The sequence below is a fragment of the Somniosus microcephalus genome, chromosome 1 (genome assembly GCF_052327205.1).
Source record: "Somniosus microcephalus isolate GS21.2 chromosome 1, FLI_Smic_1.0, whole genome shotgun sequence".
Lineage (NCBI taxonomy): Eukaryota > Metazoa > Chordata > Chondrichthyes > Squaliformes > Somniosidae > Somniosus > Somniosus microcephalus.
The window spans coordinates 224,770,453-224,782,922 of NC_140987.1; the positions used below are offsets into that span (position 1 = coordinate 224,770,453).

Sequence of the window (12,470 nt, forward strand, 5' to 3'; positions counted from 1 at the left end):
TAATAAATAGACATTCTTATTATGAACACAGCTAGCTTTTGCTAGACACTTAATTGAGCACATGTGGACTAGGTACAGTATCTGTAGAGGCATCCATCTTGAATGCTGCCTTCTGGGTAGCCTAGTGCCTCATGGGTAATGTAGTCTTAATATACATACAGCTGGGTAGTGTAGCCTTATATACATACAGCTATATACAGCTCTACACAGCTCTACGGCTCCACCTAGTGTCCACTATAGAATGACATGTTATTGATCATTACAGGGTGCACCCTGTCCAATTGTCCTGTCTAAATGGCGCCAGGCTGTTTTTGATGCCATACACGGCCTATCGCATCCTGGAGTGCGGGCGTTGCAAAAGCTGCTGGTCTCCAAATTCGTATGGAGGGGAATACGCAAAGACATCAGAGACTGGGCGAACACTTGTGTTGTTTGCCAACGGGCCAAGGTGCAGCGGCATGTCAGGGCCTCACTCGCCATCTTCGAGGTCCCGGAGCGGCGATTCGATCACATTCACATTGACTTAGTGGGCCCGCTTCCACCGTCCTGGGGCTTTACGTACCTTTTGACAATGGTGGATCGCACCACGAGGTGGCTGGAGGCAGTCCCCATGACGTCCACTACCTCTGTGGATGTTGCTCGAGCTTTCATTTCATCATGGGGTAGCCCGGTTTGGTGTCCCTGCAGATATTTCGGCGGATCGTGGGCTGCAATTTTCGTCCGAACTGTGGAATGAGGTGGTTTCCGTGTTGGGCGTTAAACTCCACTGCGCTACGGCCTATCACCCGCAAGTGAACGGCTTGTGCGAGCGGTTCCACCGTTCCTTGAAGGCGTCGCTCAGGGCCAACCTTCTGGATGCATCCTGGGTCGACAAACTTCCGTGGGTGATGTTAGGACTCCACACGGCGCCGAAGGAAGATCTCCAGTCATCGTCGGCGGCGATGGTTTACGGGCAACCACTTCGAGTTCCGGGTGAATTCCTGCCGTCCCCTACGCGGCCATGGTCCGCGGCCAGGCAAAGAGAGACCCACCGGGATGCAGCCCACTGTTTCCACCCAGTTCTGACCTCAGAGCACGGTTTGCCTTCGTCCAACGTCCCGGGGGAGTTGTCAAAGGCCAAGTTCGTTTTTGTGCGCCAAGACAGCCATCGTACCCCGCTCGCACCTCCTTATGCAGGGCCCTTCCAGGTTTTGCAGGCAGGGGACAAGAGTTTCGTGATCGACGTCGGGGGCAAGCCTGATCACATCTCTGTCGATCGCCTTAAGCCTGTGCACCTGGACCTCGAACGACCGATCGAGTTGGCGCAGCCTCCGCGCCGCGGCTGGCCGCTGGCCACCGCCACACCTGACAGCACCGTGTTACCTGCCAGCTCGCCGCCTGCTCAGCGTTTTCCCCTCCGGGAATTTAGGAGTCGGTCCAACAGGCTTGTCCGACCTCCTCAGCGATTGATTCTTCTCGTTAAAGACAATTCTGGGGGGGCGTATGTGGCAAAGCCACTAAGAGACTCTCACAGTGCCTTTAATCATGTTTATTACCTTTTAATGTTGGCTCTGGTTAAACAGAGCTAGTTCGACAAAATCACGATCTGATGCGATGACGTCATCACGTGGGTCATGTGATGTCCCAACGGCGGGAAACGTGATGACGTCATGACGTCAGAGGTTGAGGGCATTTCCAGCTCGTCCTCGTGTGGAGTGATAGTGAATAGACCTGTTTAGAGCTTCTCCTGCATTTTCTTGTTTTGTAAAGTTTTAGTACATTAAACTCAGTTTGTTAACTACTAGTGAGTTTATAGATTCTTTGCTAGGAGTGCAGAGACTCCTACAAGAGGATAATATTGTCTTCTATAAAAGGGGATTACTTCAAACAAAAATACTCTACTTATACTGCCCTTCCTCTATAATGCTTTGAATTTCTTGGTAACACCAGCTTTACAGACTTCTATGTGTTATAGGGCCTCAAAAAAGTTTAAGTGAAGACGGATGTGAAAAATTCAGCTGCTGTCTCCTGTCACCATCATATCCATAGTATTTTAGTGTAATGCAGATTATCCACTTTAGATGCTGGAATAAGTATTATAAGCTCCAGAAAACATTGTTCTGCAATGTACCAGTGAATTGAATTGAGGTCAAGTCTACAATGAAGCGATCCAAGGAACCAGATTGGTTAGGCGCTTGTGCCAGGCTTTGCCGAAACGTTTCTTCAACTGCTCCTGCCGTTACAGAGGTGCCTCCATTTCCCTTGAAATGTTGCACCAATGCCACTCTAACACTGCCTGACCTGTCAGAAAAAAAACAGGCAATGAAGCATTAAATCCAATGTCTTGTACAACTTAAGTGAAAAGTAATTTACAGGGCAATTGACATATTAGCAAAGTTCATGCAAAAAAATCCCTGATACAAGTAATTTTCATAATTTGTTGAATTTTCTCTACACAGGGTTATTTGTTTTCAAGTAGGATGATGTTTCTTGTAGAAATGTAGCCAGAACCCCTGCATATCTTGGCGAATATGAATCTATTCTTCCAAATAGAAAAAGGAATCATAAATGGGGAGCATCAAACTGTTATTGTACATCACTAGGTTTATTTAGCGAGTGAAAAAGCACACATTGGGGTTAAGCCCCTTGCATATGTTAATGAAGGGCTTAATACCTGCTGAAGGACTCCTCTATAAAATGAGTGGAAGATGAGCGGATCAGATGCCGGGCCTGTCCCGCTCACAATTTTTCAGTGGTCCCTGAGGCCGCTGACAGGGGGTACGTTTTTAAAAGTGAATTAAAAAAAAATCCTTCACATGGAGCTGGGAGGAGCAGGAGCGCTTCCCCCGGCACCACAGTCATCATGACCACCCCCTCCCTTTGTCCGCTCAAACCCCAAGCCCCTCCTGGGACTTACCTTTAGCATTTGGAATGCGTGAGCTGCCTATAAACATGACACAGCCACCAGCAGCTCACGCATAAATGATATTGAGGGCCAAGGCCCAATTTTGGTTGAACGGGCCCAGACTAATTTCTATATCATAATCATAGAATCATATAATGATACAGTACTGAAAGAGGCCATTCGATCCATCGTGCCTGTGCCGGCTATTTGAAAGAGTTATCCAATTAGTCCCATTGCACTGCCCTTTCCCCACAGCCCTGCAAATTTTTCCCCTTCAAGTATATATCCAATTCCCTTTTGAAAGTTATTATTGAATCTGCTTCCACCATCCTTTCAGGCAGTGCATGCCAGATCATAATAACTCACGGTGTAAAACAAATTCTCATCTTGCCTCTGGTTCTTTTGCCAATTACCTTAAATTTATGTCCTGTGGTTGCCGACACCTCTACTATTGGGGACAGTTTCTCCTTATTTACTCTATCAAAATACTTCATTATTTTGAACACCTCATTAAATCTCCCCTTAACCTTCTCTGCTATAAGGAGAATAACCCCAGTTTCTCTAGTCTCGCCTCATAATAGAAGTCTTTCATCCCTGGTTTCCATTCTAGTAAATCTCCTCAGCCCACTCTCTAAGGCCTTGACATTCTTCCTAAGGTGTTAATATCACTCATATAAATAAAACTTTGGTTTTGGTCAGTATGATTTTATTTACAAAATTTCAATATAATTTGGCTTTTCGGCTCTTTGCTTTTGTACTCTATGGGCTGGATTTTGTCAATGGGAACGTGATGGAGGCGGGACTCCCACTTTTTGGGTTGTAGTCCCACCTCCATCGACTTGTGGCCAACCCACGCTATTTTCCCTTGATTGTCCGTGTTAAACCCGCCCAGCAGGCTCAGCAGGCCAATTAAGGGACACCTGGTTACTGGTGATGTCAGTGATTGACATTTCATCTGTCAAGCGCTTTTGACTGATGAAAAATCAGCATTTGACAGCTCTGTGAAGCTGTCAAACACTGACAATCTGTCTTCTAACTTGAGTCCTTCTACTCAGACTCAGTTAGAGATCTCTCCAGACCAGAAAGCAGAATGCTGCAGCTTTTGATATTTCAGCGGCCATTCTGCTTTCTGTGCCGGTGAACTGAGGGATGCCCGAGAACTGAAGGAAGGAACCCTGCAGGAGAAAGTAAAGGTAAGTAAAACTTATTAAAAACACTTTACACTTACCTCACACACTTACCTCTGTACACATGCACCCATCACTCACCTGCACAATGGACATCTCGACCCCTCCAACCCCTTCAGACCGACGGTCCGCCTCGCTAACTTGGCGTGGTTCGGAGCCATCGGGAAGCCCACACTTCAGGGCTAAAAATAATGATTAGGCAAAAAACTGCCTGTTAACTATCTGTTAACAGGCAGTTAATTGGCTCTAATCCCCTTCCCGCCTCGGGGAGGCGGCTCCCAGCACAGATCGGATACCCGCCTCCTGGGACATTGACACGGAGATGGGTTGGGGACGGGATGGGTTCGTGCCCCCCGATTCTGTATTTTGCCACCACTCCCACCGCCAAACCCGCCACCATGGGGCTTGGAAATTCGAGCGTTATCCCTCTGTTTATAAAGCCAAGGATCCCGTATGGTTTTTTAACAGCCTTTTCAACTTGTCCTGCCACCTTCATACGTACACTTCCAGGTCTCTCTGGTTCTGCATCCCCTTTAAGATTGTGCCATTTAGTTTATATTGCCTCGCCTCATTCTTCCTACCAAAATACATCACTTCACACTTCTGTGCATTAAATTGCATCTGCCATGTGTCTACCCATTTCACCAATCTGTCTATGTCCTTCTGAAGTCTCTTACTATCATCAATGTTTACTACATTTCCGAGATCTGTGTCATCTGCAAACTTTGAAATTATGCCCTGTATACCCAAGTCCAGGTCATTAATAGATATCAAAAAGAGCAGTGGTCCTAATACCGGCCCCTGGGGGACACCACTGCACACTTCCCTCCAGTCTGAAAAACAACCGTTCACCACTACTCTCTGCCGGATTTATCTCTCTCTTCCCTTTTTTAAACAGGGGTGTAACATTTGCAATCCACCAGTCCTCTGGCACCATTCCTGTATCTATGGAGAATTGGAAGATTGTGGCTAGAGCCTTTGCTATCTCCACCCTTATTTCCCTCAGCATCCAGATGGGATGACGTCTCTACTTTGAGCACTGCCAACCTTTTAAGTACCTCCTCTTTATCTATTTTTTATCCTATCCAATATCTCTACCAACTCCTCCTTTACTGTGATATTGGCAGAATCCTCTTCTTTATTGAAGGCAGATGTAAAGTGTAATGTATATACCTTTAAGGGGGGAACTATCTTTTACAGCTCATGTATACTGCAGTACCGGCAGTGACCACACCTGTATATAGCAATGAGTAGTATAATCTGTACAGATCAGTTCCAGTGTGAGCCACGTTGAGTAAACACCTGTTGTACCGTTCTCCTGCAGTCTGTGTCTTATTATACACGGACACAACATTGGCGACAAGGCAAGTTCGAACCTACCTGCAACTCTGCATCACCTCCCGGGGATTCGTTCCTGGAGATCAGTGGATTGGAGGTCAAGGCCAGAGACTCGGGTGTCAACCACGGGCAACCGCCCAGTCATCCGGCAGAGACTCGAGAATTGCGGGGGAGGCTGTCGAGAGCCAGGCTTGGCTTTCCAGTCGAGGTGGTCCAGCGAAACGGGCTGGCAACAGGTAGTGCGCAGACCCTTCCCGGACAGCGGCGGGCTAGAGCCCGACCGAGTGGCACAGCAAAGGGCCGAGCAGCATCGATGGGGGAGAGAGAGAGAGGGCAGAGCGCACAGGGCGCAGCCGGTGTTCAGGGGCCAAGCAGCGTCGATGAGAGGGAGAGAGAGACGCGCAGAAACCCGCAAGGCGCCGCCATTGCCACGAGGACCGCCGAGAGCGTCGTTGGCAGCAGCGCAGGAGAAGCGCGCGAAACCTACAGGGCGCCGCCATTGCCACGAGAACCGCCGGGAGCGGCGTTGGCAGCAGCGGGGGAAGAAGGAAAGCGCGGGAGATGCCATTTTAAGCCATTGGGAGACGCCATTTTAAACCACACCCAAAATGCCGAAGAGTGGCAGTATCACCGCATTTGACAATGAAGTCGAAGATTGGACTACATGGCCTAGAAATTCATTATAGCCACTTTTGGGGCGGTAAAGTCGGGCGGCCGCTAAAGTTTGCGCCCAGCGCAAATTCGAGGCCACTTCGCCGATATTCATTAGCTTCGCCCTAAGAGTTTGCTCGAGCGCTAAAACTGGCGATGGATGGCTCTCTTTAGGCGCTAAGCCGGAGGTGCTGAGCGATACCGCCGAGGCCGGGGGCAGCGCAGGTGTGGCCATTTCTTGATTGACAGCAGACACCCTGGCGCCGGCCAGCTCTTAAGGGGGAAGGGTCTTGTTGGTCTGCTGCCACGCCCTGGACACTGCAGCCCTCCAGCTAGGCCTGAACACTGCTGCTGGACCCAAATAGCACCTGAAAGGATGGAGAAGGCCCGTGAATGAGCGCAGCGCTTCTCAGAGCATGATCTGAGGGTGCTGGTTGGCGCTGTGGAGAAGAGACGCCATATTTTGTTTCCGGACAATGGGAAGAAGCCGATGGCCCGCGTCTACCGGAAAGCCTGGAGGCATGTCGCCACCAGGGTGACATCCAACAGTGAGGTCCCCAGGAGCGCTGTACAATGCCGCAAAAAGCTAAATGACCTCGCCAGGATTGTCAGGGTGAGTACCCTTTCCAGTGTCCTCCTCATCCTTGCATGTGCACCTCACATTATGGGCAAAGGGACCTGAAAGCCCTAATGGCCAGCCCTCATGCAGCAGCTATGGGACAGTCATGAACATCAATTGCACATTGTGCACTTAACACACTGGCCAGGCTATTCCACCATGGGAGGCAGTGCACACAAGATCAGGGCTACACACTGTACTTAGAGGCCATCCTTTCTCTTGCAGGCCAAGCTGGCCAATAATAAGAGGAGCCGGACTGAGACCGGGGGAGGCGGACTCCAGATCCAGCCGCTCACCGAGCTGCAACAGCGCGTGGAGCGCATCGTGGGTGCCTGGGTGATTGGCCCCATTGCATCTGGAGATGCCGACCCTGTTCTGGGCACCAATGGTAAGGACATCACCTTTTGGACCTCTCTCGTCCCACTTGCGCATCAGATCTACATCCTTTGCCACTGTCCGACCAATGCGCTGAATGCCACCACTCATGCATCCCTCGCTGACTCCCTCTCCTCACTCTAAAGCTACTCTTGTGCCTTCCTGCTTTCAGATGGTGAGGAGGAGGTCCCTGAAGTTGCCAGTGACAGCCCCTCAGAAGAGGAGGAGGAGGAGGAGCAAGAGGAAGGCGGCCCATCAGGGGAACCCTCAGCCACGGCAAGCCATGCCAATGTAGGGGAGACGTCTTCCCTGGAGGGGAGCATGGGGGAAGTGTCGGAGGGGAGTGTAGCTCCTGGGACCAGCGGCCTGCAGAAACGCGGGAGGGGGGTGGAAGCTCAGCGGCCTTCTCCCCAGAGGGGGGAAGGGTCGGAGGGGAGTCCAATTGCTGGGCCCAGCGGCGTCCAGCAACGCAGGAAGGGTCGGCCAGTTTGGCGGCCTTCTCCCCAGAGGGAGAGTCCGGCCTCCAGTCCGGAGACGGTCAACGCCGAGGAGATGCGCCGCCTCGAGGACATGTCCGTGGACTCGGAGCGCCGGCACACGGAGCTCATGGCGCTAGTGGCACAGATGCCTGAGGCCATCGAGTCCCTGTCTTGGAGTGTGACCGAATTCGGGGCCTCACAGGCCACCAGTTTGGCGGAATTCGGGGCAGGTCAGGCAGCGACTGGCCAGGTGATCAGTGGTGCCGTGCAGTCACTGGCTGCTCTGATGTGGTCACAGAACAGGGCAACACGGGCACTCACTGCTGCCACACTTGCTGTGTCAGCCAGGCATCGCCAGGGCACCCGGCGCGCTGCAGCAGCACAGCGGTCTGTCCCTCGGCAGATTGCTGTGCATGCTGCAGTGCTGGCCCGGGCGAGTGCCAGTGTCTCAGGTGACCAGCGAGCGCCTGCCATTCGCCAGCTTGCCCCCATTCCTCCAGCCGCCACTGCCACTCCCCCAGTGGAGCTGCCACGAGCTGCTGCAGCGACTGATGCTGACCAGCCACAGCTGCAGCATTCACCAGCCGGCCCCTCGACGGCCAGACCTCGTCTAGGCCGACCCCCAAGGGCATCTGCCATCACGACATGTGCCCCTCAGGAGCCTTCCCCCAGCCTTGCAGCAGCCACTGGCCTCACTTTGAGGAGGAGCAGCAGGGCATGCAGGGGCCGCCAAAGTTTGCAGAAGGCATCACCCTCACGGGCCACAAAGTAGAGGGTGTGTCCAAATGTTGTGTTTTTTGGAATGGGTGTTTTGTGAAGGCCGAGGATGAAGGCCATTTTTGTTTACATCTTTTGTTAATCCTCCCCAGGTTGTGGGAGTGAGTCATCTGTGTGAGTGTTTTTAGGGGGTTTCGTGTGTTTTTGGTTTTCATGTGGGAAGGGCCCTGAGTTTGTAAAATAAACCATTTTATTTATTCACATTGTCCATGTTTGATCTTTGAAGTGTTTGTTGCCTTAACCGGCTGAGGGCTTGCGGAGCGGCTGCAATCATGTTCTTTCATTGGCACAAGCCATTCCCTGACAGAGGGCCTAGAAGTGACGTTCAATAAGCCGCCGACGGGAGGCCCTTGGACCTTCTGCCTCCCTCCTGGGCTGGTACTCCTCCTCCTCCTCCTCCTCCTGCTCCTCCTCCTGAGGTGGTGGTCCAACGTGAGGTGGCAGTGCCTGAGTCCTGCGGATAGCCAGGTTGTGCAGCATGCAGCAAACGACGACGAATTGGGAGACTCGCTCCTGCGAATACTGGAGGGCTCCCCCGGAGCGATCCAGACAGTGGAACCGTTGCTTCAGGACGCCGATTGTTTGTTCGATGAGGTTCCTGGTCGCTTGATGGCTCTCGTTGTATGCCTCTTCAGCAGGGGTCGTGGGCGCACGGAGCGGGGTCATGAGCCAGGTACACAAAGGATAGCCTTTGTCCCCGATAAGCCATCCTCTTGGTTGAGGCTATGCCTGGAACATGTCAGCCACAGTTGTCTGTCGCAGGATAAAGGCATCGTGGCTGCTTCCTGGAAAGCAGGCATTGACAGCTAGGATGCGCTGCCTGTGGTCACACACCAGCTGTACGTTGAGGGAATGGTAGCCCTTCCGGTTGCGGTAATCCTCGGCATGCTCCAGAGGTGCCCGCAAAGCCACATGCATGCAGTCAATGGCGCCCTGCACCATGGGGAAGCCCGCGATTCTTGCAAATCCCACTGCACGCTGCTGCTGCTTGTCCAGGGTCATGGGGAAGGAGATGAATTGACGTCTCCTTCTGAAAAGGGCATTGGTCACCTGGCGGATGCAGCAATGCACGGCGAACTGGAAGATGTTAGCGATGTCCCCAGCAGCGGATTGGAAGGAGCCGGTGGCATAGAAGTTGAGAGCCACCGTCACCTTCACTGCCACCGACAGAGACGTCCTGCGCATCAGCTGTGGACACAGATCTCTGTGAAGCAGCTGGCAGATGTCTGCAACCACCTCCCTTCTGAATCGCAGCCTCCTAACACACTGCGCGGCAGACATGTTGAGATAGGAGAACTGCTGGCGGTATACCCTGGGTGGGTAATGCCTCACTTGGCGACGCCTGTTGCCCCCTCTGCGTCTAGCCAGGGCTGCCACTCTCTCACGGCGTCTGTAAGCCCTTCCGACATAAGGCTGAAACTCAGCGTTGGCACCCAATGCAGCCCCCATAATATGCTGGCAAACACTGAGATCTCAATGAAGGCAAAGATAATTGCAAAGCTCTGGCCTGAAGCCAAAAATACCTGTCCTAGTGTTGGGCCAAAGCAGTAAGCTCTCTTCCTTGGTCTCTCTCCAAAAATCCGTTGCACAAGAGTGAATGTTGCAAAATGGCTGCCCTTTATAGTGCAGGGTAAGTGCCCTTTAATTTGCGCTCCCCGCGGCCCGCCTCGGCTGTGTACCGTTCCACTCAACAGTCGTTAGGGCCACCCGGCGCACAATGGGGCGGCGCGAGTGAAGTTCCGGTTCCGGGCGCACAAAGGGTGTTGCACGACGAAATGACGTCATGATCTGCGCGCGCAGCTGAGCGCGCGCAAAAACTTTGCGCCGGCGCTAAATGTCTACTGAAGTTGGGGCGAGGCGCAGATCACGCTGCGCCCGGGCGCTAAGCGCCTAGCACTCGAGATCTGCTCCTCCTAAGGCGCTAACGGCTGGCGCAGCCAACTGAATTTCTAGGCCCATATGTCGAACGAATAGAGGTATACTGCAAGGCAAATGAGGTGTCAGATGACAAGAAAGCGTCGGTATTGTTAAATTTAATGGGTGCAAAGACGTATGGTTTATTACGAAATCTAGTAACCCCAACGAAGCCAATGGAAAAGAGTTTTGAAGACATAGTAACGATACTACAGGAACATTTAAACCCCACACTGCTGCTGATAGCAGAAAGATTCAAGTTTCACGAACGGAACCAGCATAAGGATGAAAGCAATGCTGATTATTTAACAGAACTGCGCAAACTATCGAAACACTGCCAGTTTGGAGCGGGACTGGCAGATTCCTTAAGGGACAAGTTTGTGTGTGAGCTTCAAAGTGAAGGAACCCAGAAACAGCTTTTATCTGAAAAGGACCTTACGCTGGAAAAGGCTTTCAGCATTGCGGTATCATATGAAGCAGCAGCACGGGGCGCTGCAGAGATACAACAGAGACCGCAAGAATATGGCACAAACGAAATGTCATATGGAACAGAGAAGTGCTATCGCTGCGTCAGAACAACACACGCCCAGAATAATTGCTGGTTCAAAGACAAAGTGTGCAGACAGTGTGGAAAAGTAGGACACATAGCACGAGTCTGCAGGTCGGGAAAGAAAATCAGCAATAAGAAACCTACCAAAGAAAAGTACAAGAAGGTACATAAGATGACGGAGAATAGTTCAGACGAACAAAAGAGTGATAATGACTCCGAAAGCAGGGAACTGAGTTGTCTGAAACTACATAATGTGATCACAATGGAGGATCACCGAACCATTTGGGTCACTCTCAAGATAGCAGGAGTCCAGGTAAAGATGGAATTGGACACAGGATCAGCCCTAACAGTCATAAACCGAGGGGACTACGAGCGGCTATTCTCACACATACCCTTGAGAGGCACAAAAATTATTTTGAAGACGTACACGGGGCAAAAAGTCTACCCCAAAGGAAAAATAAGGGTGACTGTTATATATAACGGTAAGGAAAAACCAAAACTAGACCTGTATGTATTGCAAGATGGAGGACCACCATTACTGGGGCGTGAATGGATCCGGAAAATACAACTGGATTGGCATTCCATACAGGCACTGACTGTGGCTGACAAAAAGGATGACGACGTCACACCTGGGCGACTGTCAAAGATCCTAACTGACGCGAAAGAAGTGTTCCAGCAAGGACTCGGAACACTAAAAGGCATGACAGCGACGATTAAAATTGAAGAAAACGCAAGCCCAACCTTATGCGATCCACCCAGCCGTTGAAGCAGAGCTGGAGAGTCTGGAATGTTCAGGTGTACTGTCCAGGTAGACTGGAGCGAGTGGGCTACACCCATCGTCCCTGTGATGAAAAAGTCGTTGAGCAGCACGCCTGGGGAACCAAGGAAGGTTCGCATCTGTGGGGACTTTAAGGTAACAGTGAACCCGGTCCTTCACACCGTACAATATCCACTTCCGCAGATTGAAGATATTTTTGCCTCGCTATCTGGAGGGAAACACTTCACTAAGATTGATCTGGCCCAGGCGTATCTGCAAATGGAGGTAGAAGAAGCATCAAAAAAATACCTCACAATCAACACCTATAAAGGTCTCTACCAATACAACCGGCTGGTATTCGGGGTAGCATCAGCTCCGGCTATTTGGCAGAGGGCAATGGTACAAGTCCTGCAAGGGATCCCAGGGACCCAGTGTTATTTGGACGACATCCTGGTCACGGGTGAAAATGACAGTGATCACCTTGCCAACCTGGAGCAGGTGCTCACTAGATTGCAGGAATATGGGCTCCGAGCTAACCGCCCCAAATGCGAGTTTTTTAGAAAACAGATCTCGTATTGTGGCCACGTTATCGATAAAGAGGGGTTACATAAGTCCCCAGAGAAGATTGAGGCAGTAGTCAAGGCTCCAGCACCGGAAAATGTGTCACAACTGAGGTCGTTCCTCGGGCTGGTAAACTACTACCAGAAGTTCTTGCCAAATTTGTCTACAATACTACACCCACTGAACACCCTACTGCAAACTGGGGTACCATGGAAGTGGAGTGACGAATGTAGACGAGCTTTCCAGAAGAGCAAAACACTAATCACATCGAAAGAGGTATTGGCCCATTACAACCCAGCATTACCAATTCGGTTGGCATGTGATGCGTCACCCTACGGCATTGGAGCGGTGCTGTCGCACAAATTCTCGGACGGCTCA

At 51.3% G+C, this 12,470-nt stretch overlaps 1 long non-coding RNA gene across 1 annotated transcript in view; it reads right to left on the reverse strand.

Annotated features, from left to right (window-relative positions):
- Nucleotides 1–2,057: 2,057 nt before the first annotated feature.
- Nucleotides 2,058–12,470, reverse strand: part of LOC147124641 (uncharacterized) — a 50,894-nt gene continuing 40,481 nt past the window's right edge. Inside the window, exon 3 of the long non-coding RNA XR_015080064.1 lies at nt 2,058–2,280. This is a non-coding gene — a long non-coding RNA (uncharacterized LOC147124641). The remainder of the gene's footprint in view (nt 2,281–12,470) is intronic.